This window comes from Ursus arctos, unplaced genomic scaffold (assembly GCF_023065955.2).
Source record: "Ursus arctos isolate Adak ecotype North America unplaced genomic scaffold, UrsArc2.0 scaffold_19, whole genome shotgun sequence".
Taxonomy (NCBI): domain Eukaryota; kingdom Metazoa; phylum Chordata; class Mammalia; order Carnivora; family Ursidae; genus Ursus; species Ursus arctos.
In genome coordinates this window covers 27,664,481-27,691,958 of record NW_026622863.1, presented here as the reverse complement: position 1 = coordinate 27,691,958, position 27,478 = coordinate 27,664,481, and the positions used below count along the sequence as shown (strand labels likewise).

At 45.8% G+C, this 27,478-nt stretch overlaps 1 pseudogene; it reads left to right on the top strand.

Moving 5' to 3' along the window:
* Positions 1-9,429: 9,429 nt before the first annotated feature.
* The window catches only part of LOC130544115 (dnaJ homolog subfamily C member 7-like), a 20,367-nt pseudogene continuing 2,318 nt past the window's right edge, over positions 9,430-27,478 (top strand).

Genomic DNA, 27,478 nt, shown 5'->3' with positions numbered 1-27,478 from the left:
AACCAACCCATCCGTGGTGAGGAGGAATGGCTCCTCTCTAGGCCCAGCGGCCCTGAGCTCTGACCAGGGTGTCCTGCCCTGACCAGCTGAGGTCATGCATGCAGCCTCCTGGTTATGACTCTGAAGTTGCAGGGTGTCCGGGTCACCCCTACAGTGCTAGATCCTCGTGGGGTCCATCCCCTGAGCCAGGCCTCTCTTGGCCGCACAGGCAGGTTCCTCTGGCTGCAGAGAGCTGCAAAGTGGGGGAATGTGGTCTTTTCCTTTTGCCTGCAGGCTGTCCTCTAACACAGTTATGAGCAAGGGCTTTGGTGCCAAACATACTTAGATTTAATACTTGCTCTCGCACTTGCTACTGGGTGACCTTGGGCAAGCTGTCAAACTTTCTGAGCTTCGTTTTCCTCATCTTTCTTTTTCTTCTTCTTTTGGGTTATTAGGTGGTGGTTTTAATAATAGCAAAGGGAATTTACATACGAAGGATTGTCCTTTTCCCCCCACATGTGAATTCTTTTGTTTTTAATCTAGTATAGTTAACGTAGTGTTATATCAGTTTCAGGTGTACAATACAGTGATTCAACAATGCCATACGTTACTCAGTGCTCATCACAAAGGTGTGTTCTTAATCCTCTTCACCTGCTTCCCCCATCCCTCCACCCACCTCCTCTCCCAACCCCCAGTTTGGTTTCCTGATCTTTAATAGGGTGAAAATTTCTGAATCTGGGTGTGTGTGTGTAGGGATTAAGTGACAAAGTGACTAACATTAGCCACTATTATTATCATCATTGTCCCGTTAGCCCTTCATTCCATCGAAGGTAGTCCTGGCTCCATCCTATGCACCCCTGACAATGTTACACACACAAGTTTTATGGGCCCCAAACATCCCTGAAGCAGAGGCAGCACCGTCTCCGTGTCCATCCCCCATCCTTGATAGAGTGTTCTGGCTCTTTTCCCTTCATTCTGCTGGTTTTCCCTCAGCATTCCCTGGTTGTCCACTGGGGACTGTGCCTGGTGAATGCCAGACCTCTAGTTCCACTGGAGAAGTAAGGCAGGAGCCATGCAAAGTGAAGGCCAAAATAACTTACACAACGAAAAAGAAGTAAAAGGAAGATTCCTTTCCAGCAAGTTGGAAGATTTGGTAGTTTGTGGGGAAAACTATAAAACATCCAGAAACTTAGGATAGAAGACAGCACAATTTTTATGCATCGGTGAGTGGCATGGAAATAGGATAGTCCTTGGGCAAGAGACATAAAAGAAGTTGAGAGCCTTTCTGGGGGGGAAGTGAGGCTGCTTTGCCTTTGCTGGTCTGGACGATGAGGGGACTTGGGCTTAAATAGCCACAGGGACAGGGACAATGTTTTCCTACCTGAAGCAGAGAGTAGAACTGTGACTCCCACATAGAGCTGGGACCGTCCGGGGTTTAAACTTCCAGTGACAGGCCAGAAAAAATACACTCACCTTCAAAGGCAGAGGAGAAGGAAGCTCTTCTAACCTGGACTGGTTGGGGAAGGCGTCTTCTGAGAAATTTATTACTACACTCCTGCCCTCTTCTGAATATGGGATCCAATTTACACAGCTCATGTGATCCTAGAGTGTCTAGGCCAGAAAATGAACGTAAAAGCTATTCCTGGCTGGAAAATACATAGAGACAGAAAGTAGAGTGGTGGTTGCCAGGGGATGAGGGAAGGGGGGAAATAGGGAGTTGTTTAAAGTTGTTCACCCCCTGTACCTCTCTGTTGAGGATAGATGGGCTCGACTGCCAGCCTTTGGCCCCTGACTCTGGTAACAAGTATTTCTGAAAGTTCTGGAACGACCCTCCTTGCCTAGGTTGGGTCCCCTCTTGAGGTACATGGAGCTGGTTGTCCTCATTTGTTAGAAGGCCCATCACCATGAAGGCCCCTTCAGGTTCCTGCTCCAAGAAGCCTGCCAGCCCCTTCCTAGGCTCCTGTCCTTTCTGTGCTGCTTGCTGAAGCACCTCCCTCCCCGCTCTCAGCAGCCTGCTCTTGGCCAGGCCTCCCCCTCAGTGTCCGCTGCTCCACGCTGGGGCTCGAAGCTTTTCATCTTTGTGTGCGAAGCCCTGGGCACGCGGGAGAGGCTCCATTACAAATGCTGCATGTCGAACAGAATTTAACCCTGCTGTGGAGACTTCACGACCTGTGTAAAAAGTTTCATGTTCTTAGACAAGGAAGTATGGCTATGAGTGGGGCTTGTGGAGGAACCAGACCAGTGCTGAGTCAGACTGTGCACGTGTGAGTAGGGAGGAAGGGATGTGGTCTAGGAGGTGGCTGGCAACTCTCCCCTGGCCCCAGATCTTCCCTTTCCAGGCGACTCAGGGACAGGGGCTGCATGCCTCATTCTTCCTTAGCTGTGACAGTGATCATGGCAGCAGAAAAGATACCCCAGCCCTTTGCTGCACACCTCCCTGTGTCTCCTCATGGTAGGTAGAGCTGGGAACTCAGGGGGCTTGTGTTGCCGCAGGGGAGGGAGACGGGAAGCTGCAGGGAATGCTTGTTTAATCCCAGGTGCACTCGTTGTTGCAAGCATAGGGCCACATTGCTTGTGGAAGGTGTAACAGAACAAATCTGACCATGAGCCAGAATGGGCCATCTGTGCGCCAGGGCCTGTGAAGGGCAGGGACACCCCCACTGGCGCCCTTGGAAGAGCGAGGCTTGAACCCAAAGCCAACAAGTCTGAGGCCGAAGCTCTGCAGGAAAATGGGCCTTGAGTGACCAAGATGCTCCCCATGTGGGGACCTCTGCAAACATTCCCGTGTCCCCTCTACCACTCCTCCTTCCACACCCAGCTTGAGGACGAGTTCCCCAAGCTCCATTTTCAGATGAGGAAAGTGAGGCCTAGAGAAAGGAAATGATTTGCTCTCTGGGTCCCAAATCAGGAAGGGAAGTCAGTAAGGAGAAGCCGAGGCTAGGTTTCCTGGCATTCTGCATGGGTCTGCCCAAGTCCCCAGAGTTCACCCTCCGTGAGCCAAAAACTTAGAAACAAAGCCGCTCTGTTCACCAAGAATTCCATTTTCCCACATTGTTCTCCACTAGGGACATTCCTGAATTCGTGAAAAAGGGACTGGTTCAGCCTACATCCTGGCAGTTGATGCTCTGTGCAGGGTCCAAACTGGAATCTGAAAGTTGGAGACAGAGGAAGTTAGACAAAGTCCCAGACTTTAAGGAGCTCCCAGCTCAGAGATGAGACAGACCAGATGCCCCAAAGGACAAGGGGCACCAGGGGTCTGGGGGCACAGAGGGACAGCCCTCTTGGAGAGGGAGACCTCTGGAACAAGCAGAAGGCTGGCAGCCTTTTGTGGGTCAAAGGTAGCGTGTCAGAATCCGAGTGGAGGTGTGGGGATGGAGTGGGGAGAAGGTGGGAGGGCTGGCATGTGAAGAGGAACAGGCTTTCTGCTCTGGGAACAGCAAGTCCAAAGGGATTGAGGCCAGTCAGACGTCATGGAGGGGTACCGGTGCAGAGTTGGGGGCTTGACCGTCTCCTGGGGATCCTGGGTCCATGGAGCAAAGCATCATGAGGGTCTTGTTCTGTGAGAGGGAAAGGCTGTCCTGTAGCAGGAGGTTTGTTCGAAAGCTCTTTGAGGACAGACACCCCTTAATAGGTTGAGAGCAGCAGAGAGTCCTCGTCTTTTCCCTCAAATACAAGTGTCTACTTATATGCAGTATTTTTGAGGTTTTATTTTTTTTTACTTTTTAAAAAATTGTGGGAAAGTATACACAACATAAAAATGACCAATGTAAGCATTTTTAAAAAGAATACGACTCAGTAACATTTAAGTACATTCACAATGTTGTATAACCATCACCACTATCTATTTCCAGAACTTTTTCATCATCCCAAACAGAAACTCTACACCCATCAAACAGTAACTCTCCCCAGCCCCTGGCAATACCATTCTACTTTCTGTCTCTATGAGTGTGCCTGTTACTCGATCTATATGCAGTGTTTAAAGAATAGCATATTGAGGTAAAATTAACGTGTTATAAACTACACAAAAGTGCACAATTTGCTAATTTTGAGTATTTATACCGGAACCCAGATAATGACTGTATCAATCACTGCCAGGAGTTTCTTTTCACCCTTTGAAATTCCTCTCTCCCCGCCCACCCTCCCCACACAGCCACTAGTTTGCTTTTGTTCCCTATAGATTACTTTGGGTTTTCTAGAGTTTTAAATAAATGCAATTACACAGTAGTAATCTTTCTTTGGGGGATGTCTCGTTCCTTTCACTCCCCGTAACTTCACCTATGTTGTGTGCGTCAGTTCATTCTTTCCGTTGTATTGGTCTATCACGTTTTTTAAATCCATTCACCTGCTGGTGTATATTTAGGTTGTTTCCAGCTTTCGGTGTTTGTAAATAGAAATACAGTTGGTTTTTGTATGTTGATCTTTTGTCCTGACCTTGCTGAATTTGTTTCTTGGTCATCTTGTTCCAATTATAGGGGGAAAACATTGAGTTTTCACCAGTTAGCTGGAAGTTTCTCATAAATGCCCCCTTTCATGTCGAGGAGATGGTCTTCTTCTTTCTTCTTTCTCCTCCTCCTCCTCCTCCTCCTCCTCCTCCTCCTCCTCCTCCATTTTATTTATTTATTTGACAGAGAGAGAGACAGCCAGTGAGAGAGGGAACACAAGTGGGGGGAGTGGGAGAGGAAGAAGCAGGCTCCCAGTGGAGCAGGGAGCCCGATGTGGGGCTGGATCCCAGGACCCTGTGATCACGCCCTGAGCCAAATGCAGCCATTTAATGACGGAGACACCCAGGCACCCGAGGAGATGGCCTTCTGTTCATTCACAATTTGCTGAGAATTTCTATTGGGAGTGGATGTTGGCTTTTCAAAGGGGCCAAAATCTACCATCTACTGGGGATGGTCATCTGGTTTTTCTTTCTTATCTTGCTAACAGGGGGAATTTACAATGACTGGTTTTCAAATGTTAAATCAACTCTTCATTCCTGGTACTGTGTGAGACTGGTGGGGATCCTAGCTCTTGTCCCCCAGTGAGACCCAGCTTTGGGCTAGTCATCCCCGCAGTGGGAGGGAGAGGGCAATGGACAAAGGTCGGGGAGAGAGCGCGCTGCCAGACGCAGCAGTCCTGGCTTGCCCAGTGAGCAGCCTCCGGTGAGCAGCCCCAGGGGAGCCTCCGGCTAACTGGGGTGTAGGAGGCTGCTGCCCACAGTCTGTGTGGGTGTCTCTGCTCTTCCTCTGTCTTGCCTGGGAAGACACCAGGTTGCCCCAGGCAGAGTGTGCTGCCCTTGAGCTTCCTGGAGCCCCAGGCCCTTTATCTGCTGCCCAAGCAAGATGGTGGTAGCTGGCCGTAGGTTTTGGCCAGTTTGCACACCTCCTGAGGGGTCCCCTGGTGTAGTGGGCAGTGGCCCACCAGGCCAGGGGCTTGTGGGCAGTTCTCTTGTCTGTGAAATGAAGGTCATGATCTTTGTTTTCTGGGCTGCTCTATTCAATGAGCCCAAACCACTTAAATGAGACTAAAGCATCCAAGGCTGGGATTTGAATCCCGATGCCCCCACTCACTAGCTGTGTGTCCTTCGGCCAGTGGCTGAATCACTCTGTGTCAGTTTCCTCATTTGTAAAGCAGAGGTAATGATACTGCAGATGTGGGGGACCCACGATAACTCAGTGTCATGCGGATGAGGAGCTAGTGTGCATCCAGCCGCTGGTGGGATGCCCGGCACATGGAAACTGTCGCATAATCTAAGTGATGAGAGCCGCTGTGGCTGCAGTGGAGACCGTCTTGGAGCTTGAGGAGCCGCGGAGGGAACGGGGCCTTGCAAAGGGACGGGAAATTACCTTGCACTGGCTTAAGTTTGTAGCCGTGTGCCTCCATGGCTGGCACTCCCAGGGACCCCTTCAGACTGGCATGATCCTTGGGCCCCACTTGGCTACCCGTGGGGAATGGGGGGCTCAGAGCTAGAGCTAGAACTGGAACCCAGATGCCCCTGGTCATTTCGAAAGGTCTGAAAGGGGAAGGATCTTCCCGGGGCTGATGTTAACTCTGGCTCCAAACTGCTGGGTAGGAGCTGAGAGAGGGAGCTGGGGGAGGAGAAAGGAATCGGGTAGCCAAGGAAACTCTTGGTGGATTCTCTCCTTCCCCATCCTGCCTGGTTTTCGTCCGACTTCTTGGGGTGCCAAGTGTTTCACTAACCTTCTCTGTTGGCATTTCAGCATCTGGCCCAAATGTCCAATTCATTCATTCAGATGTTAAGTATCAGATGTTATGGTCTCCTATGTGCAAAGTCACGTGCTCTGGGGACATAGTGGTGAGACCAGAACAAGGCTCCTCTTCAAGGAAAGACAGATAACACACAAGTGAACACAGTTAAGATGATATCAGAGTGGCCAGTGCTACACAGAAGTGCCACAGGGATGTGGGACAGGGAATGACCTGGGATGGTCAGAGAAGGCCTTTCTATGCAGGTGACATTTGAGTTGACAGGAAGGAGCCAGCTGTGCAAAAAATCTGGGCTGGAACATTTAGGCAACGGGAACAGGCAAAGTCCTCAGGGAGGAGTCAGTCTGACGCGTGGCTGGGCAGTCAGCGCCTCCGGGGACAGTGGGTGGAGCTGGGGGAGGGGCCACCCTGTCGCCTGCCGGGAAGTCAGGGGAGCAGTTAGGGTTTATCCTAAGGAGGCAAGGGTTGGCATCCACCAGATCCCCTTCACCCACTGTTGTGCAAACTTCCCAGCAGCCGTGGGGTGGGAAGGGCTGTAACAGCAGCAGACCTAAGTCCTCCTCCAAGCTGCTTTGCCAGAGATACATGGGCGGTTACCCACCTCCCCCACCTAGGGGGACCACTGAGTCAGGGCCCAGCCTCCTTGCCTCCCTAGTTGGGGGGACTGTGTGGTGCCACCTAAGCATGCTTCAGAGCCTACGAGACTGCCCTGCCCTCTCCTGCTCCCATTACTTCCCTCACGGTTTCTCCTGAGAGCACGCCCTCAACAACTCACGTGACACTGAGCCCCTTTCGCGGGCTCTGCTTCTGGGGAAGCCAACGTCAGACAGGCCATTAGGGGTCATGCATTTTTTTTTGGTTTAGAAATGGGGGTTCTGGGATCAGAGGACCAGGAGACCCCTACGGATTGTTCCTTGCGGCTCGGAAAGTCTCTCCAACTGGGCGATTGACTCAGTCACAGAGCAAGTTAGTGGCAGAGCCCTCCCACAAAGCATTCAGAGCCATGAGGCACCGGGGAGGGTGGGGCCTGCGGGGGAATGTGGTACAGAGGCCAAGCAGCGGCTGTGGTTTCACCAGCAGCTGGGCTCCCAGATCAAGCTCCATCTCAGGTAAGGCTCCCTCTGCCTTCATTAGTCCAGAGGCCTTCGCGTCCTGAATTCTAGCCCTTTCCCTCTGAAGCGAGAGAGATTGGCAGCTCAGAGACAACGGTCCTGAAAAGACGATGCTTGTTAATCCAAGTAAATCTGTAATTTGATGGACTTTTTTCAGGGTGATCGAGTTGGAAAAATGCAAACAGCACAAGTCTATAGGTTTTGAGGTCATTCAGGAGCCATATATGAGGAGATTCCTTAGCTTTCCCCGGGGTCTGCTTCTCCCCACCCCGCCCTCCCCAGAATCAGACCACACATGTTGAGAAATGCTCAGTGTCTTCCTCAGGTTCCCATAGCAGGGCTGTCAAAGGTGTGAGTCACTGGGGGGGAAGGTGCTAAAGCCGAGGAAATAATTTTGCCAGAAGAGCATTTAAAAAAAGAACAGACTGGTGATTTGAGCTAAGTAAGCTGTCTGGTAGGTGGCTTATTTCTTAGAGCAGTGGAGGACTTTCTATGCTTTAAAATTTTTTTTTAAGATTTATTTATTTCTTTTAGAGGGGAGGGGCAGACAGAATCTCCAGCAGACTCCCCACTGAGCAGGGAGCCTGAAGTGGGGCTCGATGTGGGGCTCGATCCCATGACCCTGAAGTCATGACCCACGCCGAAATCAAGAGTCAGATGCCTCACCGGCTGAGCCACCCAGGGGACCCTGCTTTAGTAAATTTCTACACCATCTCCTAGAGTGTGGGCATCCCTGTTGGTTCATGCAGCTTTGTAGGGTGGGTCTGGGGATGGCTCAGGGAGGTGCTCCTGAGGAGTGTGGCCACCGTGGACTGGGCCTCATCTGGTCTCTGCCCTGACTGTCCGGGGAACCTGGGGGCAAATCCTTTACCTTTTCCCAGACACAGTTTTTACTCTGCAGAATGAATGGCGTTGGCTATTCCACGAACCCGTGTGTGGTCTGCGGACCAGGATCACCAGCAACACCTGGGAGCTTACCTAGAAACGGAGAGTCCCAGGCCCCACTCCAGACCTGTCTGAATCCCCGGTCTGTATTTTAACAAGATTCCCAGGTGATTTGTATGCACAGCACAGGTCGAGGTGCCTCGCTCTGGACCGGATTACTGAAATGTGTCCTTGAACTAGCCGCGTTCGCATCACCCTGGAGTAGAAGCTCGTTAGCGATACAAGTTCGTGGGCCCCAGACCTAGTGAACGGCAGCTCTGAGGGTGGGGACCGAGAGCCGGTGTTTTCACAACGTCTCCAGTGATTCTTATTAAGCACACTGACCTTTGAGAAGGGCTGAGGCTCGGCCGTGGAGCAGCTGCTGTGTGCAGAGCCCCGTCAGCGCGGCGGTCCTGCTGGACCCACTTCACACGCCAGCGGCTCACAGCGATTCCGGGATGTTGTCTTTGCCTTACCTTTGCTGTCTTAAGGAGAAAACTTAAAGGAAAGTTTAAGGTAGGTGAAACGAGGTACTCAAGATCTTCCTGTCACACCGTGTCTTGCAATATTGACGTTTCTGGTAAAGTCAGCGAGCTGTTACAGGGTAATAAAACTCCTCGTAAATATTTAACATTACCTGATTATAAATGACAGAGGCTCTTGGAACAGGTGCTGGGGTAGGTCTTGGGGGTCCTGAACAAGACCCTCTTCTCTTTGTTCAGTGTTTTGATTTGATGATACATTCACATAGTTTAAACAGCTTGTTAAAAAGGACTATTAGTGAAAGTTTCTCTTTTCCATAACCACCCAGTAGCCTCGTCTCCCAGGCAACTGTTTTTAGTTTATTGGGTCTAATCTAATTAAGGCTGATTCTTGGGAGAGCTAAGGAATCTCCTGATACATGGCTGCCCTCATGACTCCCCAAATCTCTGGACTTGCTGTATGCGCATTTTTCCAGTTCACTCTATCACCCTGACAAAAAATCCATCAAATTACAGATATATTTATTTATTAACAAGCAGCTTCTTTAAAGGATGGACTATTTCTGGGAGGTTCTGAGCTGCCAATCATTCGTACTTCAGTGTGAATTATTCTAATACAGAGTTTCTTCATGCAAATACAAGCAAATGCAAGCATATACGAGTGTATATATTTATATACAGTGTGTGTGTATATATATATATATACACTCGTATATGCTTGTATTTGCATATTGCATGAAGAAACTTTTATATACATATGTGTGTGTGTGTGTATGTGTGTATAATGCTTTGCCACCTCTGCTGAACACAATTTACAAACTAGAATACACACTTCTGTGCCTTGCTTGTCTCACTGATGTATCACGCTGTTGTCTTGTGCGGTGAGCTCTCCGGTTGTATCCCGTCTGCTCTCATAGACACTGCTTGTACATGTGGTAATTTGCAGGTCCATATTATATACGCAGGATAGATTCCCAGAAATGGGATTCTAGGTATCTGCATTGGTAATTTCAGGAGCTATGGCCAAGTTGCCCTTGATAAGGTTAGTACCCACGTGCAACTCCACCGGCTTCGGATGAGAAGTTACTGTTTTCCCACATCTTCGCCAGCGCATTAAATTGTCACATTACTGGATTTTTACCAATCTGATAGGTGAGAAAGTGACTCAACGGAGTCTTAATTTAAATTTGTTATGAAAAGGTTTTTTTTAAAGATTGTATTTATTTATTTATTTGAGAGAGAGAGAGAGAGAGAGAGAGTGAGCCGGGGTGGGGCAGAGAGAAGCAGCCTCCCTGCTGAGTGCAGAGCGTGACAGGGGTCTCAGTCCCAGGACCCTGAGGTCATGACCTGAGTCGAAGTCAGACGCTCCACCGAGCCACCCAGGCACCTGTTAAGAAAAGTTTTAAACTCATGATATGTTTAAGGACCATTTTTATTTCTTTTTCAATAGTTGGCTTACTCATATTCTTTGGTTTTCTTTTTTTGTTTTAAAAAAAATTAAACTATTTGTTTTGAGCTGTAATGGGCACACACTGTACAAATTTAAGGTGGATAGCATAATGGTTTGATTACATATGTTGTGAAATGATTACAATAATAAATTTATTTTTCATTTGTTTTAAAAAAATTAATTCCAGTGTAGTTACCGTGCAGTGTTAGACTCGTCTCAGGTGTACAATAGTGAATCAGCCGTTCTGTTGCTCAGTGCTCCTCACGTTAGTGTAGTCTTCCTCTCCTTCACCTGTCACCCCCCTCCCCTCTGGTAATCACCAGTTCTCTACAGGTTAGAGTCTGCTTTGTCTCTTTTGTCCTTTGTTCAGTCTTCGCTTATTTTTAAAATTGGATCGTTGCCTTTTTCTTTTTTCTAGGAGGTGATTATCTATTAGGGAGATTAGCCTTTTGCCTTTGCTACAAGTTGTGTCCAGTTTAGCATTTCTTTTATTTTGTGGATGGTTTGTCTACTTGTTTGGTGTGCATGAATTTCTATTTTCATGCAGTCACATTTATCAGTCTTTTATGGCTTCTGAATGTTGGCTTATGGGTGCAAAAGTCTTCCCCACTTCAAGATAACAGGACACGTCCTTTGTTTTCTTCTAGTATTTTGACATTCAAATATTGATCCGTTTGGAATTTACCCCGATGCAGGCTGTGAGGTATAAATCCAAATCCCTCCCCCATTGCCTATCTTTTTCCTGCTAAAATGAGAAGTTACTTTATCATAAGCTCTTTTCTCATGGTATGCGAGTCTCTTTCAGAATTGGCTAGTCTTTTCCATTGGTTTCTGTCAATTCATGCTCCCACTGTTTTGCTTGCTAAGGTTTATAATATTTAAAAATAACCTTTTAGTATATGGAAAGGCTGCTCCCCTTATTTTTAGTTCTTTTTCGGGCTATTCTTGCATATCTGTTTTTCTCTTTGAACTTTGAAATCTAGTATCTAATTACACACACACGTGTTGGTGTTTTTATTGGAATTGCTGTAGTGAAAAGTGAAGTATAACACGCCTACAGGAGAGTGAATAAATTGTAAGTACACAGCACGATGAGTTATCACACACACACAGTAAACTGTTAACCAGGCCTGGAGCTAGAGCGGAACGAGTGTGCAGAAGCCCCCTGGATCCCAGCCTCTTCCGAAAAATCGTCATCATCCTCTTATGTCATAGATTGGATTTGTTGCTTAAAAATTTTTTTTGTATACATGTACTCTCTTATCTATGGCTTCTTTGCTCAACATGATAACATTTTATCTGTGAGATTTATCTGTTCTCCAGTTGGACATTTAAATTGTTTCCAGGTTTTGTTTTTGTTTTTTTAAGATTTATTTATTTATTTGAGAGCGAGCGAGCACGCGTGTGTGTGAGTGGGGGAGGGTCAGAGGGAGAGAGAGAGAAACTCAGACTCCCTTCTGAGCACGGAGCCCAACTTGGGGCTCCATCCCAGGACCCTGAGATCATGACCTGAGCCAAAATCAAGAGTCAGCCACTTAACCGGCTGAGCCACCCAGGCACCCCTGTTTCCAGCTTTTGGCTGTCATGAATAAGGCTGCCATGAACAGCTCTTGGTGTATCACAGGGCTTTTGGTGTCCACGTATACACATTTCTGTTGGATTTTTACTTACAAGAGGAATGTCTGGGCCATGGGTTATGCATGTGTTCAACTTCAGAAAATATTGCCAAACTGTTTTTCAAATAGATGTGTAACCCTCCTTCCAGTGGTGCCTGAGAATTCCAGTTATTCCACATCCTTGTGAAACCTGGTTTTGTTGGTCTTTCAAATTTTATCCATTCTGGTGTGTGTTGTGGTAGTTAATTATGGTTTTAATTTTCACTTGTCTAATGACCAGTGAGTTTGAGCACTTTTAAAAGTATATGTGTTGGTTATTTAAATATCCTCTTTTGTGAAATGTATTGAGACTGCTTTAAGTTTGCACATTAACTTCATAGAATGGACATATATAATATGTTGAATCTTTCTATCCAAGAACATGGTATGTCTTTCCATAAAATTTTTTTTTCTGTGTCTTTCAGTATTGTTTACGGTTTTTTAGTAAATAGTTTGCATATTTCCTGATAAGTTTATTCCTAGACATTTTATCTTTTTTTTGGTGAAGTCTTTTCTGTCTGTTGTTTGTAGTAGTTTCTTAGTTCTCTTGGATGGAATTCATACCATATATAAATGGAAACGATTTTACCTCCTATCCAATTCTTAGGTCTCTAATGTCTTTAGGCTGCTGAATCCCACTGACTAGTACCTTCCTATAGCAATAGTGGGTACACGTGCATGTGCCCTGACTTGTGTGGGAATGCTTCTGGGGTCTTCCAGTGAAGCAAAATGCTGGCTTTTATCTGAATTTTATGTTGTATCATGTTAAGGAATTATCCATCGCATCCTACTTTAATGAGGATTTTTTTTAAAATCAGGAAATGGTGTTGAATTTTTTGTCAAATGTTTATTACATTTATGGATCTCCTAGGATCTATTATTATGTTGTATTCAAAAGTTTCCTGGTATTGAACCGTCCTTGCACTGCTGGAATAAATTCCCTGCGGTCTTTTAATATGCTGTGCTGCGCCGGTGGAGCTTTGTTGGCTGAGCCAGTTGCCACTGCGAACTCCCCTGGAGAGGGTCCTGTGGACATTAGACTCAGTACATGTGGGCTGAAGTGGTCTTTCCTGAAGTAAGGAACCCTTAGTTTGTTTCTAATCCAGGAAACCCAGCTCCAAACTCTTTCCTGGTGTAATGGCAATAGAAACTGGGGTCGGGGCGCCTGGCTGGCTCAGTTGGTAAAGCATGAAGCTCTTGATCTTGGGGTCATGAGTTCAAGCCCCACATGGGGCGTAGAGCTTGCTTTAAAAAAAAAAAAACGAACTGGGGTTTTCCACCAGTTTAGGAAAAACTGCATGATTCTGATCTTAGCCTTTTCCAGTTTAGCTCCGTTGTTGTTTTGATTAATTGCAAAACGAAACATATCAAAACCCCCCAAAAAATGTATTGAAAATGTTATGAAATAGTTTAGAGGATGTTGCAATAGGTTTTTAGAGCTGCTGGGCTATTATAAATATAAACTTGGGACTCACTGCCTTAATTTTTCTCATGAAGGGGGGGGAAAGTTAAAAGAGTCTGGGTATATAACAAAGAAAAACCTTTGGGTTCTTGGTCACTGGAGGGTTGCAGTGTCCAATCCAGAGAAGAGGCATCCACTTGGCCTTGCAGCCCAGTGATTAAGACAGTAGCTTCTAGGCCAGTTTGTCTGGGCTTAAGTCCTTGCTCTTCGGTTTACTACTTGTGTGATCTCAGACAAGTTATTTCACCCCTCTGGTCCTCGGTTTCCTTATCCAAAAGTGAGGATGAGAACTGTTCCTACTTCTAGCTTCCTTATGAAGAGTCAGTGAGTTCAATAGATAGTGAACTTGTTGCAGTAAATGTGAGGGAGCCTGAGTGGGGACTAAAGCATCCCGTGGGGATGGGACCGTGTGGTCCCTGCATTCAGTGACCTTCCTGACCTTCACTGACCTTCTGCAGATATCTGCAGGGTGTGCTTCGACAAGTGACCAGCAAGTTCTCAAGGTCAGGGGCTTCTAAGATGAAGCAAAATAGGAAGAAAAAAGATCTCCTTTTATCATTGTCTGGGCTACAGAAGGCAAAGGAATGAAATATTCCTTAAGTTTGACATTTCAGATAATACCTTTGTGAGCTAAGGAAGAGAGCTGGCCCAACGCTCTTGGCCCCTGACCAGGTTTTTCTACAGTCTTTAATTCCAAGGCTGGGAGCTCCCTCGAGAGTGGACCGGTTTGCTCTTGAACGCGGCACCTGCAAGGTGGCTCTCTTGGGTAGTGCTGCCCATACACACCTGGAGTATCGGTTTTGGAGAGGGTGTAGGGGGCATTTTGCTGTGGGCAGAGGGCAGCTTCTCATGATGGATGAGTGTACAGGGAGAGGGGTCCGGCTGGGCAGCGTCCGGGTTCTCCCACCGAGCAACGCTGGGCCGGCTCTCCTTCAGGTGTCCTGTCTAAGTTAGTGAAGCCGGAGCCAGGTTGGAGCCTTCAACACTAGCTTGCTCTTTCCAATTAGCTATTGAAAATGTTTTACATTGGAGTGTGATTTACTTAAAATGCTCAGGCCTTGAATGTTCCCTCTGATGATATTGTAGTTTCCTAGGGCTACAAGCAAACGACCACAACCCTGGTGGCTTAAAGGAACAGAAATGTGTTCTCTCATAGGTCTGGAGCCTAGAAATCCAAAATCAAGGTGTCAGCAGGGTCACGATCTCTTCGAAGGCCCCAGAGGAGGACTTTCCATTGTCTCTGCCTGGCTTCCGGGGCGTCGCATGCGGTCGCTGGCATTCCTTGGCTTGGGGACGTATCATTTCGATGTCTGTCTTCATCATCACGTGGTTTTCTGCCACTCTTCTTATAGGAACAGGGGTCATTGGATTGGAATCTACCCTAACCTGGTGTGACCTTACTCTAATTTAACCAATTACATCTGCAAGGTTATTTGGACCTCTTTCCAAGTAAGGTCACATTCTGAGTTTCCGGGTGGATATGAATTTTGGAGGGGACACCATTCAGCATGCATGTGTTTTGGCAGTTCTGTATATTCCCATGCGACCACCACCCCCATCAAGAACTGGAACGTTTCCATCATGCCCCCTTCCAGTGAATTCCTACCACCGCCACCACCCCAGACAACCGCTGTTCTGATTTCTATCACCGCACATCAGTTTCTTGCCTGTTCTTGCGTTCACGTAAATGGAACTCTATAGCCTGTGCTCTTTTGTGTCCGGCCTCTTTGGCTCACGGTGTTTTTAAGATTCGGCCATGTTATTCCGCGGACCAGTAGGGGTTCCTTTTTCTTGCTGAGTAGTGTTCCGTTGTGTGATTGTACCACAGTTTGTTTTTTTTAAACATTTTTTTAAAAAGATTTTATTTATTTATTCGACAGAGATAGAGACAGCCAGCGAGAGAGGGAACACAAGCAGGGGGAGTGGGAGAGGAAGAAGCAGGCTCCCAGCGGAGGAGCCCGATGTGGGGCTCGATCCCATCACGCCGGGATGACGCCCTGAGCCGAAGGCAGACGCTTAACCGCTGTGCCACCCAGGCGCCCCTGTACCACAGTTTTTACATCCATTCCCCTCCGGGTGGATATTTGGATGGTTTTCAGGTTGTGGAACTCTGTATGTTTCAAAATATGAATGCGGTGACAAGGTATATGCTTGTTCATTTTCCTGGGGACATCTGTTTTGATTTCTCTGGGGTGAGTACGGGGAGTGGAATTGCTACGTCACAGGGCAGGGAGGTGTTCAATGTCATTAGAAGTGCCAGTCTTCCAAAAGGACTGTGCTGGTGTCCGCTCCCAAGGGCGACGGGTGAGAGTTCCAGCCGCTCCGCGTCCTCGTGAGCTCAGCTGCTTCCTTGGTGCTAGTTTTCCTGACGCACAGAGAGGATAAGCCTCTGCAGAGGTCTCCACCCACCGTGCTGTCAGGCCGAAGACCCTCCAGCTACGGACTTCTACGTCACTCCCTTAGGCTTTGATTTGTTTTCTTTTTTATCCTGCTGCTCCAAGAAGTTTTCAGGCACCGAGGTCAGCTGGGGTCCCTTGGTCCACGATCCCTGTCTTCTGAGAACAGCTAGTGTGGAAGCTGCACACTCCGTTCTTCCGCTCTTGAGTCTCCTTGCTTGTCAGAGGTCAGAGGTTGGAGGTTAATGGTTGGAGGTCAGAGGTCAGAGTCCTTCAGAGGGACAGCAGCAGCTTTCTTAAAGTAGGGGCTGTTTAGAGCGTTCAGGGGTCCCACGTGACTAGCTCCACACTGGGTTTCTTTCTTCTTTCACAGTCAAGTAAGTGTTTTCCTCACAGATCTCTATTGATGGTGCAAAAGCAACAGCAATAAAGGGGATCATTCAAAAATAAAAGAGGTGGCATAACTTTTCCAAAACTCATTATTGCTGCTATTTATAATAGTGAGTCATAACAATGATAAAGACCGAGCTGCTCGGAACGCTCCACCAGCTCATGTTCTGAGCTTTCCATGTGTAGAAACTTGGTAAATCCTCACAAACCCCTTTGAGGTTGGAAGTTCATAGCAAGCCCATTTTACAGATGAGGAGCCTGAGGCGAGAAGAGAATGCTCACCTCTCCCACTGCAAGGTGGAGTCAGAATTTGAGCTCAGGTGTTTCTAGCTTCAGAGTCTGTATTACCTGCACGTTGTTTCCTTAGTGTCACTCACGTTTGAGAAACCTCGCCACATTTATTTACATGGGAGACCCCCATTGCCTGCTATAAATAGATAACCACAAAAATGAATGCTCTGATGAGAGAATTCTAGCCTGCTCCTGTTGCTCCTCCCTCACCCCCATTTCTTTTCATGGTTGGTGCTTCTGGTTCCATATTCAAGAAAATTTTGACCACCTCAAAGCCACAAAGATTTTCTCTTCAGTTTTTGGCTTAGAATATTTACAGTTTCAGGTTTTACAATTAAGCCTATGATCCATTTCAGGTTATTTTTATGCATGGCGTGGGGTAAGGGTTTTGCTTAATTTTTTTTTCCCTCTAAGGATGTCCAGTAGTTTCTGCAGTATTGGTTGAAAAGACTCCCTTCTGTTTTCTCTGAGTCTGGCTTTTCTCAGTGAATGGGAGGGTTAATTTGCAGACTTGCCATAGGGAGAGAAAGGTATAATCATTTTGCTACACCCATTGGCACACGGTCAGCACTCAATAAATAGCAATTAGTTCTCGGATTACGCTAACTGCTTTCCTGTAGTTTGGCACTAAGTTTCCAGTTTTCTTTCTTGGAATGTAAATAGCAATGCAGTGGATATTCCAGGCATACAGCTTGCCTTTTTCTTTAACATTATTTTAGGGCATATTTACGCATCTTTATCCATACTACAAATCAGTGTTAAAAGCGTTTGGATCCTTGCGCTCTGCTGGGAGCCGTGCATTGCTTTCGAATTAGCCCTGCTTCCAACCAGACGGAGATTCTTGGGAGGGTTAAGAATTGGAATCATCACCTTCCCTGGGAACTCTTTCCTGCCTCCCTGACCCCACTCACCCGTGGTCCCCTGGTTGGTGGGTCCTCATCTTCCTTTTGGCCGCACACACTTTTCTATGATGCTGTTTTGTACCCGTTCATTTCTCTCTCGCCTCCCTCACCGCCCTGTGTGTCTCTTACCGGAATCAGCACTTCACGGTTCCCAGCAGGGTGGCCTCACAGAGTGGATGCTTAGTGCTGCCATGACTGTGAGAAAGGCGCCCAGCACTGCCGCTGGGTGCGTGGACGCCTCTGAGGGGAGGGAGCCTTCTGAGAACAGCATTCTTGGAGCACCAGTGGCTGGTGTGACCCCTGCTTCCATCCATCTCACCATTTCCAGCTTCCTCTAAGTGAGGGCTTGCGGTTAGATGGTTCATGGTAGATGGTGTTACAGGGTATCTGGCTCCCTCGTTAGATAACGTCGGGTCCCAGAGAGAGGAAATTACTCTTCTGTTCTTTTTCAGCTCTTCTGACTTGTCTGGGAAGGGTTTCTCAGCCTTACAGCGTCTCTGGCCTGCGTGTACTAGGTAGCTGGACTAGCACCCCCACCCCCAGGTGTGACAACCAAAAATACCTCTCGACATTGCCACGTGTCACCTGGGGGACAGAATCCAGATCCTGGTTGAGAACTACTGCTCTGGGGAAAAGATTCCGTCTGTGCTAAAATATTTTCTTTTTTTTTTTTTTGTAAGATTTTATTTAAATTCCAGTTAGCTACCATATGGTGTATTATTAGTTTCAGGGGTAGAATTTCATGATTCATGAGTTGCCTGTAACACCCAGTGCTCATCACACCACATGCCCTCCTTAATGCCCATAGCCCAGTTGCCCCATCCCCCCACCCCCTCTCTTACAGCAGCCCTCAGTTTGTTCCTTATAGTTCTCTAACCCTTGCTAGTTTCCCTTTCCCAGAAAGAGCAGATCCGTAGCTCACAGCCTTCAGCAGGCAAAGCTTTCTCACTAGAATTTAATTATTATTATTTTTTTCTGTCCTTGATGTTACCTTTTCACTTTGGCAAGTGACAACTGTTTTTCTTCTAATGAAAGTGTTACCAAGTTTTCTCTACAAGTTAATTTAAATATAAAGGTGAGTGACTATAGAGAAATAGGTCTCAATATATGTAAATATGGCCCAAATAGTGTTGTGCTAGGCACCCGACTGCAAGGAGAAGCTGAGGAGCGCATCCTCCTGTCTCGGCGCTTCCGTCAGCGGTACAACTGGGCAGGTGTTCGTGCTCTGTTTCACCAAAGACAATATGCCCGCTTGCAAGGTGCCCACGGGACCTGGTATGGGTGCCAGGCCCCCCAGATGCTGCTATAATCGTTCCATCCATGCCGCACCTGCCCCAAGTGTAATGCTTGCTGCAAGCATTTGGTGTGTGGACCGGGAGTGGGTCTTACTTGATAACATTTGCCAGGTGACTTTGGATCACAAGCGTAAAGTCAGTGCATGTCTGGATCCCATCCAGTTCTGTCTGGGAAACAGGCATTCGAAAACAGATCACACAGGCCTGGAGCCTTTCTGATTTCATAGAGAGGTCAGGTGTGGGAGGAAAGCACAATATTTCATTCATATCAGACATCTTGGCACAACTGCTGATCTCCTGCTGCCTCCGCTTGCCTCGTGGGAAAAGCCTTGATCAGATACCAAAGTAAGTGAGAATATCACACTTAGCAACCCTTGATGAAGTAATGGGTCCAGGCACGAAGCATCACTGGCCGTCAACGTCAGAGAGGAATGATTATCAGACATGACATACCTTCTGTTGAAATAACCCAATTCCACTTACACTGAGTCTGATCCAACTGGCAACGTGCAGAAACAGAAGACAGAGGAACATACTGAATTGTACCATGAATGTGCCATCAACGAGGTCTGGACTGGAGATGCTCGACAGAGCAAATAATATCCTGGGTTCTTCAACAGATGAATTGTAAGGAAAAGAATGGGATGGAAGGGAAATCCCTTAGATTAAAAGAGTCTTCAAAGAGACATGAAATTAAAAAAAAAAAGGACAGAGCTTAAAAATTATCATCTTGAGGGATGCACACTCGATCCTGTGCTGGATAAAGCCAGAAAGAAACCAACAAGGTGAATGCTGTCCTAGGATGGGGATTCCTCTTAGAGCGGAACCGTGGTGGGACAGGTCTCGTGGAGGGGCTTCTGGGGCGCCTGGCCAACTTTTCAATTTCTTGATTTGGTGATAGTTCCAAGCCATGATCGTCTTACAATAATTCATTTAACTGTACATTTGTCTTAGGTTATCTCTGTGTTTTATTTTAAATATTTTATTTTATATTATTATTTAAGTATTCTCTACACCCAACATGGGGCTCAAACTCATAACCCTAAGATCAGGTCATATGCTCTACGGACTGAGCCAGCCAGGTGCCCTTATCTGTTTTATTTTAAAATGAAAAGTTTTTAGGGGCGCCTGGAAGGCTCAGTCAGTTAAGCATCTGCCTTCGGCTTAGGTCATGATCTCGGGGTGCTAGGATTAAACTTGTCATTGGGCTCCTTGCTCAGTGGGTTGTCTGCTTCTCCCTCTGTCCCTTCCCCAGCTTGTGTTCATTCTACCTCTCTCAAATAAAATCTTTTTTAAAAATTTAAAAAATAAAAAGCAATATGCTTTAAAAAATAATATGCTACCTTTTGCAGGCAAAAAAATACAAACTATGAAAAGCATGATTTTCCATTTTTAAAAAAGATTTTATTTTAGAGAGAGATCATGATATGGGGGAGGGGCAGAGGGAGAGGGAGAGAGAGAGAGAGAATCCCAAGCAGATTCTGGCTGAGTATGGAGCCTGACTGAGGCCAGATCCCACACCCTGAGATCATTACCTGAGTTGAAATCAAGAGTTGGACGCTTAACCACATGAGCCACCCAGGTGCCCCTGCTTCTATTTTGAAATATAAACAATTCAAGGATAAACCAAAAAATATAAAATGTTTATCTTCAGGGAGAGGGAAAAATCATGGGGGAGAAAGATAGGAACTGGAAGCTAGAACTTTCTGAACATACTTTTTATAGTTTTTACTTTGGAATTATGTGTTTTATATAATTAAATATTTATTTTATTTTATTTTTTTAAAAGATTTTATTTATTTATTTGACAGAGATAGAGACAGCCAGCGAGAGGGAACACAAGCAGGGGGAGTGGGAGAGGAAGAAGCAGGCTCATAGCAGAGGAGCCTGATGTGGGGCTCAATCCCAGAACGCTGGGATCACGCCCTGAGCCGAAGGCAGACGCTTAACCGCTGTGCCACCCAGACGCCCCTATATAATTAAATATTTTTAAAATCCCTAAAAAACAGATGGAAATGTATGGTTTTTTGACTGTATATTTCCAGTAGGGAGATAACTGAACATAGAACCACAAAGAAATCTTAAACTGCATGGACTCATCTTGTTAAGTGATATCAGTGTTATCATTTTGAAACTATCTATATAGACGGATAAAACAAATCCTCCTAAGCGTCCTTAAGAAAAAAGTTTTTCAGCACAAAAGAGATGCAAATAATCTAAAGAAATTTTAAAAACTTATAATTCTAATGATTTATCTACAAATTAAAGATTTATTTTTTCTATTTAAACCTATTCATTTCTGGGGCACCTGGGTATCTCAGTTGGTTAAGTGTCTGAGTCTTAATTTCAGCGCAGGTATGATCTCTGGGTCGTGAGATCAAGCCCCGCACTGGGCTCCGTGCTGAGTGTGGAGCCTGTTGAAGATTCTTTCTCTCCCTCTGCCCCACTTGCTTGTGTGCTTGCTGTGTCTCTTTCTCAAAAAAAAACCAAACTCATTTCCTAGGTCTGTCCACCTGAAGAATCTATGGTCACTGACAACCAAGTAGTAATAAGCATCCCTAGTGCCCAGGCTGTGGTTTCTAAGTCTCATTCCCCACCAAAAGAGCTCTGTGGAAAAGTAGCTGATTGGCTAGTCTGAGGCAGGAAATGTCCAAGATGAGCCTGGAACCTCCACTCAGGCTTGAAAGCAAGGAAGCTATTGAAGACGACTGGAGTCATGTCAGTAGGACAGAACCCTACTGGAAGGAACTCCCACTATCCTAATGAGGAAATAATTTGAGTACCAAGAAGAATAACAAACAGCTTCGCAGTTTCTTATTGTTAAATCTCCAGCTATTGTACGGCCCAGTGACTCACTCCTAGGTATTTCCCTAAGAAAAATATTTCCACAGAGAGACCATTTGTTTGCGAATGTGGCTTTATTCATACTTGCAAAACCCTGGAAGCAACGCAAATGTCTGTCAACTGATAAATGGATAAACAAATTGTGGTATAAGGGGTGGTAGTCAGTGATAAAAGGAACAGACCACTAATAACTCAGCAACATGATGAATCCCCAACACATTTGCCTAGTGAAAGAAAACACAACAGAAATGGCAATATACTATGTGATTCTGTTTATATAATATTTTATTTTATCTTAGGGGGAAAACCCTATTAGGAACAGCAATTAGATAAATGTTCATCAAAGGTATAGGGTCGGGAAAGGGATCGGCTGCAAAGGGATACAGGAGAAGTTTTTGGGGTGATAGAAATGTTCCCGATCTTGGAATAATATGTTTGTGTATATCTATTAAAACTCATCAAAGAATACACTTAAAGAGGGTGAACTTCAGTTTTACCTCAAACCTGCCTTAAACATAATTTTAATGGATTCAAATATATGTTAAAAGATTAATGAACTCAAAATGATACTGAAGAATCATCATTACCTTCAGAGGATTCTAGGGAAGAACTCATTCTAAGAACTGGTACATATGTCAAGGGAAGGAAACTAGTATCCCGCTTTTTCTATACAGAACAAACTTTGAGGTAAGAAAACCGGTGAGGAGGGAAAGTTCTCCATTCTAAGAGGATCACAGTAATAAACGTAGAAGGACAGGTAGAAGCAAAAATTCACCACCTGGATTGACTAATGGAAAACTGGATGAGGGCTACAATCATCAGTGTTTGATGAAAGATGAAAGGCTGATGGAGAACTTGATAATAGATGAATCATGGAGAAAGAACATGACTTTAGCTCACTTTTTAAAAGGGGATGAAAAGACATTTTGTGCCTCCTGTTGTCAGACAATACCTCAGAACTATACCCAAACCCAATGAAGCTTTTTGATTTTAATATTAAGAAATGCAGTGATACGTATGTTGAGTGGCATTCCAAGGATGCAGTCAACCAGATCCAGAATGTGCTATGTGTATAGGACATATGGCCCAGTTTCTCCTACAATAACAAAAAAGGAAAGTAAACTTTTATAGATGAAAAAGTCTTAAGAGTTCAAAACTTACCACAGATCTACGGAAATTAAGGTCGTGTGGTACTGGCATAGAGGGAAACGTACAGATCAGTGGAATAGGATTGAGAGTCCAGAAGTAAATCCACATCTGTCTATGAGTCTGTGGTCGACTGAGCTTTGGTGAGGGTGCCAATACCATCCAATGGAGGAAAATAGTCTTTTCAAAAAAAGGTGCTGGGACAATTGGATAGCCCCACACAAAAGAATGAAGTTGAGCTCTGACCTCACACTGTATAAAAAAATTAACCCCAGGGGCGCCTGGGTGGCGCAGTCGTTAAGCGTCTGCCTTTGGCTCAGGGCGTGATCCCAGCGTTCCGGGATCGAGCCCCATGTCAGGCTCTTCCGCTGGGAGCCTGCTTCTTCCTCTCCCACTCCCCCTGCTTGTGTTCCCTCTCTCGCTGGCTGTCTCCCTCTCTCTGTCAAATAAATAAATAAAATCTTTAAAAAAAAATTAACCCCAAATGCATCACAGACTTAAATTTAAGAGCTAAAACTATAGAAACTCATAGAATAAAACACATGTAAATCTTTGTGACCTTGGATTAGGCAGCAGTTTCTTAGGACACCAAAAGCACAAACCACCAGAAAAGAAAAAAAAAAAAAAGATAAATTGGACTTCATCAGACTTAAAAACTTTTGTACATCCTGGGACACTATCAAGAAAGTGAAAAGACATCCCACAAAGTGGGAGAAAATACTTAGAAATCATATATCTTTTTAAAATTTTTTATTATAATATATTATTTGTTTCAGGGGTACAGGTCTGTGATTCTTCAGTCTTGCACAACACTCAGCGCTCACCACAACACATACCCTCCCCAGTGTCCATCACCCAGCCACCCCATCCCTCCACCCCCTCCCAGCCAGCAACTCTCATTTTTTCCTGAGATTAAGAGTCTCTTACGGTTTGTCTCCCTCTCTGGTTTTGTCTTGTTTCATTTTTTCCTCTCTTCCCCTATGATCCTCTGCCTTGTTTCTTAAATTCTGTGTATCAGTGAGATCATATGATGATTGTCTTTCTCTGATTGACTTATTTCGCTTAGCATAACACCCTCTAGTTTCATCCATGTTGTTGCAAATGGCAAGGTTTCATTTTTTGATGGCTGTACACACACACACACACACACACACACACACACACACATCTTCTTTATCCATTCATCTGTTGATGGACATCTGGGCTCTTTCCATAGTTTGGCTATTGTGGATATTGCTGCTGTAAACATGGGGTGCACATGCCCTTTCGGATCACTACCTTTGTATCTTTGGGGATGGAACCCAGTAGTGCAATTGCTGGGTTGTAGGGTAGTTCTATTATCAACTTTTTGAGGAACCTCCATACTGTTTTCCAGAGTGGCTGCACCAGCTTGCATTCCCACCAACGGTGTAGGAAGTTTCCCCTTTCTCTGCATCCTTGCCAACATCTGTCGTTTCCTGACTTGTTAATTTTAGCCAATCTGACTGGTGAGATGGTATCTCATTGTGGTTTTTGATTTGTATTTCCCTGATGCCGAGTGATATTGAGCACTTTTTCATGTGTCTGTTGGCCATTTGGATGTCGTCTTTGCAGAAATGTCTGTTCATGTCTTCTGCCCATTTTTTGATTGGATTATTCTTTGGGTGTTGAGTTTGGTAAGTTCTTTATAGATTTTGGATACTAGCCCTTTATCTGGCATGTCATTTGCAATATCTTCTCCCATCTGTCAGTTGTTTTTTTGGTTTTGTTGACTGTTTCCTTTGCTGTGCAAAAGACTTTTATCTTGATGAAGTCCCACTAGTTCATTTTTGCCTTGTTTCCCTTGCCTTTGGAGACATGCTTAGCAAGAAGTTGCTGCAGCTGAGGTCGAAGAGGTTGCTGCCTGTGTTCCCCTCGAGGATTTTGATGGATTCCTTTCTCACACTTAGGTCTTTCATCCATTTTGAGTCTATTTTTGTGTATGGTGTAAGGAAATGGTCCAGTTTCATTCTTCTGCATGTGGCTGGCCAATTTTCCCAACGCCATTTGTTGAAGAGACTGTCTTTTTTCTACGAATTCTATATCTGAGAAGAGTGTAGTACCCAGAATGTATAAAGAACTGTTAAAACTCGGGGCACCTGGGTGGCTCAGTTGGTTAGGCGTCTGCCTTTGGGTTGGGTCATGATCCCAGGGTCCTAGGATCAAGCCCTGCATTGGGCTCCTTGCTCAGTGGGGGTCTGCTTCTCCCTTTCTTTCTGTGCTCTCTCCCTCTCTCTCTCAAGTAAATAAATAAAATACTTTAAAAAAACTGTTAAAAATAAAAAGATAGGGGTACCTGGCTGGCTCAGTTGCTGGAGCATGCAACTCTTGATCTCAGGGTCATCAGTTCAAGCCCCACGTTGTTTGTGGAGATTGCTTAAAAATAAAATATTGAAAAAATAAGATAAACTAATTTAAAGATGACTAAAGGACTTGAATAGACATTTTTCCAAAGAAGATATACACATGGGCAATAAGCACTTGAAAAGATGCTCAGTATCTCTAGTCATCAGCAAGATGCAAGTAGAAACCACATGCGATACCATTTCACACCCACTGATGGGTATAATAATAAAATATAAATGTTGACAAGAATGTGGAGAAATGGGAACCCTCATTCACTGCTGATGGGATATATAAATATAAAATGGTGTAGCTGCTTTGGAAAACAGATTGATGGTCCCTCAGAAAGTTAAACATAGATTAACCATATGACCCAGCAACCCCATTTCTGGGAACATGCCCAAGTCTATGTCCACACAAAGAGTGTATATGAGTGTTCATAGCAGTATTATTCATAACAGCCCCCCAGTGAAAACAACCCAAATGTCCATCAACTGATGAATGGTTAGGGAAAATGGATGTGTCCACACAGTGGAATATTATTTGACAATAAAGAACGAAGTAGTAGTCTCAGTGGTAAGATGGTGGTTGCTGCGGAGCACTGTACGGTAATGGCGTCGACAGAGCTAGAGCTGCTCCACGGTGAAGTGAAGAGGGAAGCAGAGTCTTTGAAGGAAAAAGGAAATGCAAACTATGCCAAGAAAGATTACAATGAAGCTTATAACTATTATACAAAAGACCTAGATAGGGGTCCTGAAAATGCTAGCTCTAGTGAGACTCGAGCAGCCACTTTGATGATGCTCGCAAGGTTTCAGGAAGCTCTTGGAGGTGCATGGCAGTGAGGCTGAATGACAGTTTTGCCTGGGGACATGGGTGGGAAGGCAAAAGCCGCCTATCTCGAGGGAATGTCATGGCGGCATGTCACAGTTTCCAGAGAGCCCTCGAACTGGATCACAAAAATGTTCAGGCACAGCAGGATATACATGAACATGAGAAAAGGACAGAAGCCGATTTTGTGAAGCAGGATTTTCAGAAAGCGGTTTTCTGCATGGACTGTGCCCTAGAGTTTGCCCCACCTGCCATTGCTTCAAAATCACCAAAGCAGAATATTTAGCGCGATATTTAGTCATTACCCAGAGGCACACTGTGCGGCCAGCGCCGTTCTGCCCATCGCCGTGCTCTGTACGTAGGTCTCCGCCGTTACCAGGAAGACCGGATCGAGAAAGGGGGGGGAGTTTTTGTACAGGCTCTCAAGATGGCGCCTGCGCACAAACACGCCTGCCTTGCGTGCAGCGACGCGCAAGCGCTTAAAGCCGAGAAAGAAGATGAGAATAAAGCTTTTAAAGAAGGAAATGACAAGCCGACATATGAGCTATATGCAGAAGCCCTGCGGACAGACCCCCCCCCCCATATAAAAACAAATGCTGAACTCTACTGTAATTGGGGTTTAGATCATTCCAAGCCCAGGAGACTCGCTGGTGCAACAGCGGGTTACACAAATGTAGTGAAACTTGATGCCCCTTAATTAAAAGCCTCCTTTGGAAAAGCTCAGTGTGCCTCGGACACGGGACAATTTGAAGAAGCAGTACAGGACTGTGGAAAAGTGTATGAGCTGGAGAAAACCTAAGAACACAGCTCCTCAAACACCGCGCAGCTGGAGATGAAGGAAAGCAGGGCAAGTTTACAAAAATCTGGGAGCGGACACGAATGCCTGTGAGGACGAGATCAAGAGAACCGATCAGAAACGAGCCTCAAAGCACCACCCAGGCGGGCACAGGGGAGCCGGTGCTGAAGTTTAGAAGGAGGAGGAGAAAAAGTTCAAGCAAGTCAGAGAAGCCTTTGCTCTCCTCCCTGATCCCGAGAAGAAGGCTCACTCTGACACTGGTCAGGACCTGGAGGAGGAGGGCACGGGTGCGGGTGACTTTGGGGTAAACCACATTGTCTACGGCATTCTTCCGCGGTGCTGGGTCTTTGACTTTGAAGCATAGATGGTCCGGGGAATTTCCTTTTGCAATTTGGGTGATGAGAGGAAACCATCCAGAACCCAGAGAGTGCGGACTTGCTCAGTGTGACCTTGAATGTGGACACAGCTCACCTCCTCTCTTCTCTGCACCTCCGTGTACTCGGAGCAGTTTGCCTTTCTCAGTTGGATCCCCTGGGTCTGTGTGAGTGGGTGAAGGAAACGGGGCTGGCGCCAAGACTGAGGGTGTGGGAGGGAGAGAGGGGAACGGACAGGGAAGACCCTTGTGAATTTTTTACAGTTTAACTTTATTTAAAAAGGCAAAAAAATGGGGGGTAGCGCCTGGCTGGCTCAGTCGGTAGAGTGTATGACTCTTGATCTCAGGGTGATGAGTTCAAGCCCCACATTGGGTTTGGAACCTACTTAAAAAATAATAATAAAATCCTCTTTTTTAAAAAATATTTATTTACTTACTTATTTGAGAGGGAGAGAGAGACCAGGGGGAGGAGCAGAGGGAGAGGGACAAGCAGACTGCTCGCTGAGTGTGGAGCCCCATGCAGGGCTTGATCCCACGACCCTGAGATCATGACCTGAGCCAAAATCCAGAGTTGATGCTTAA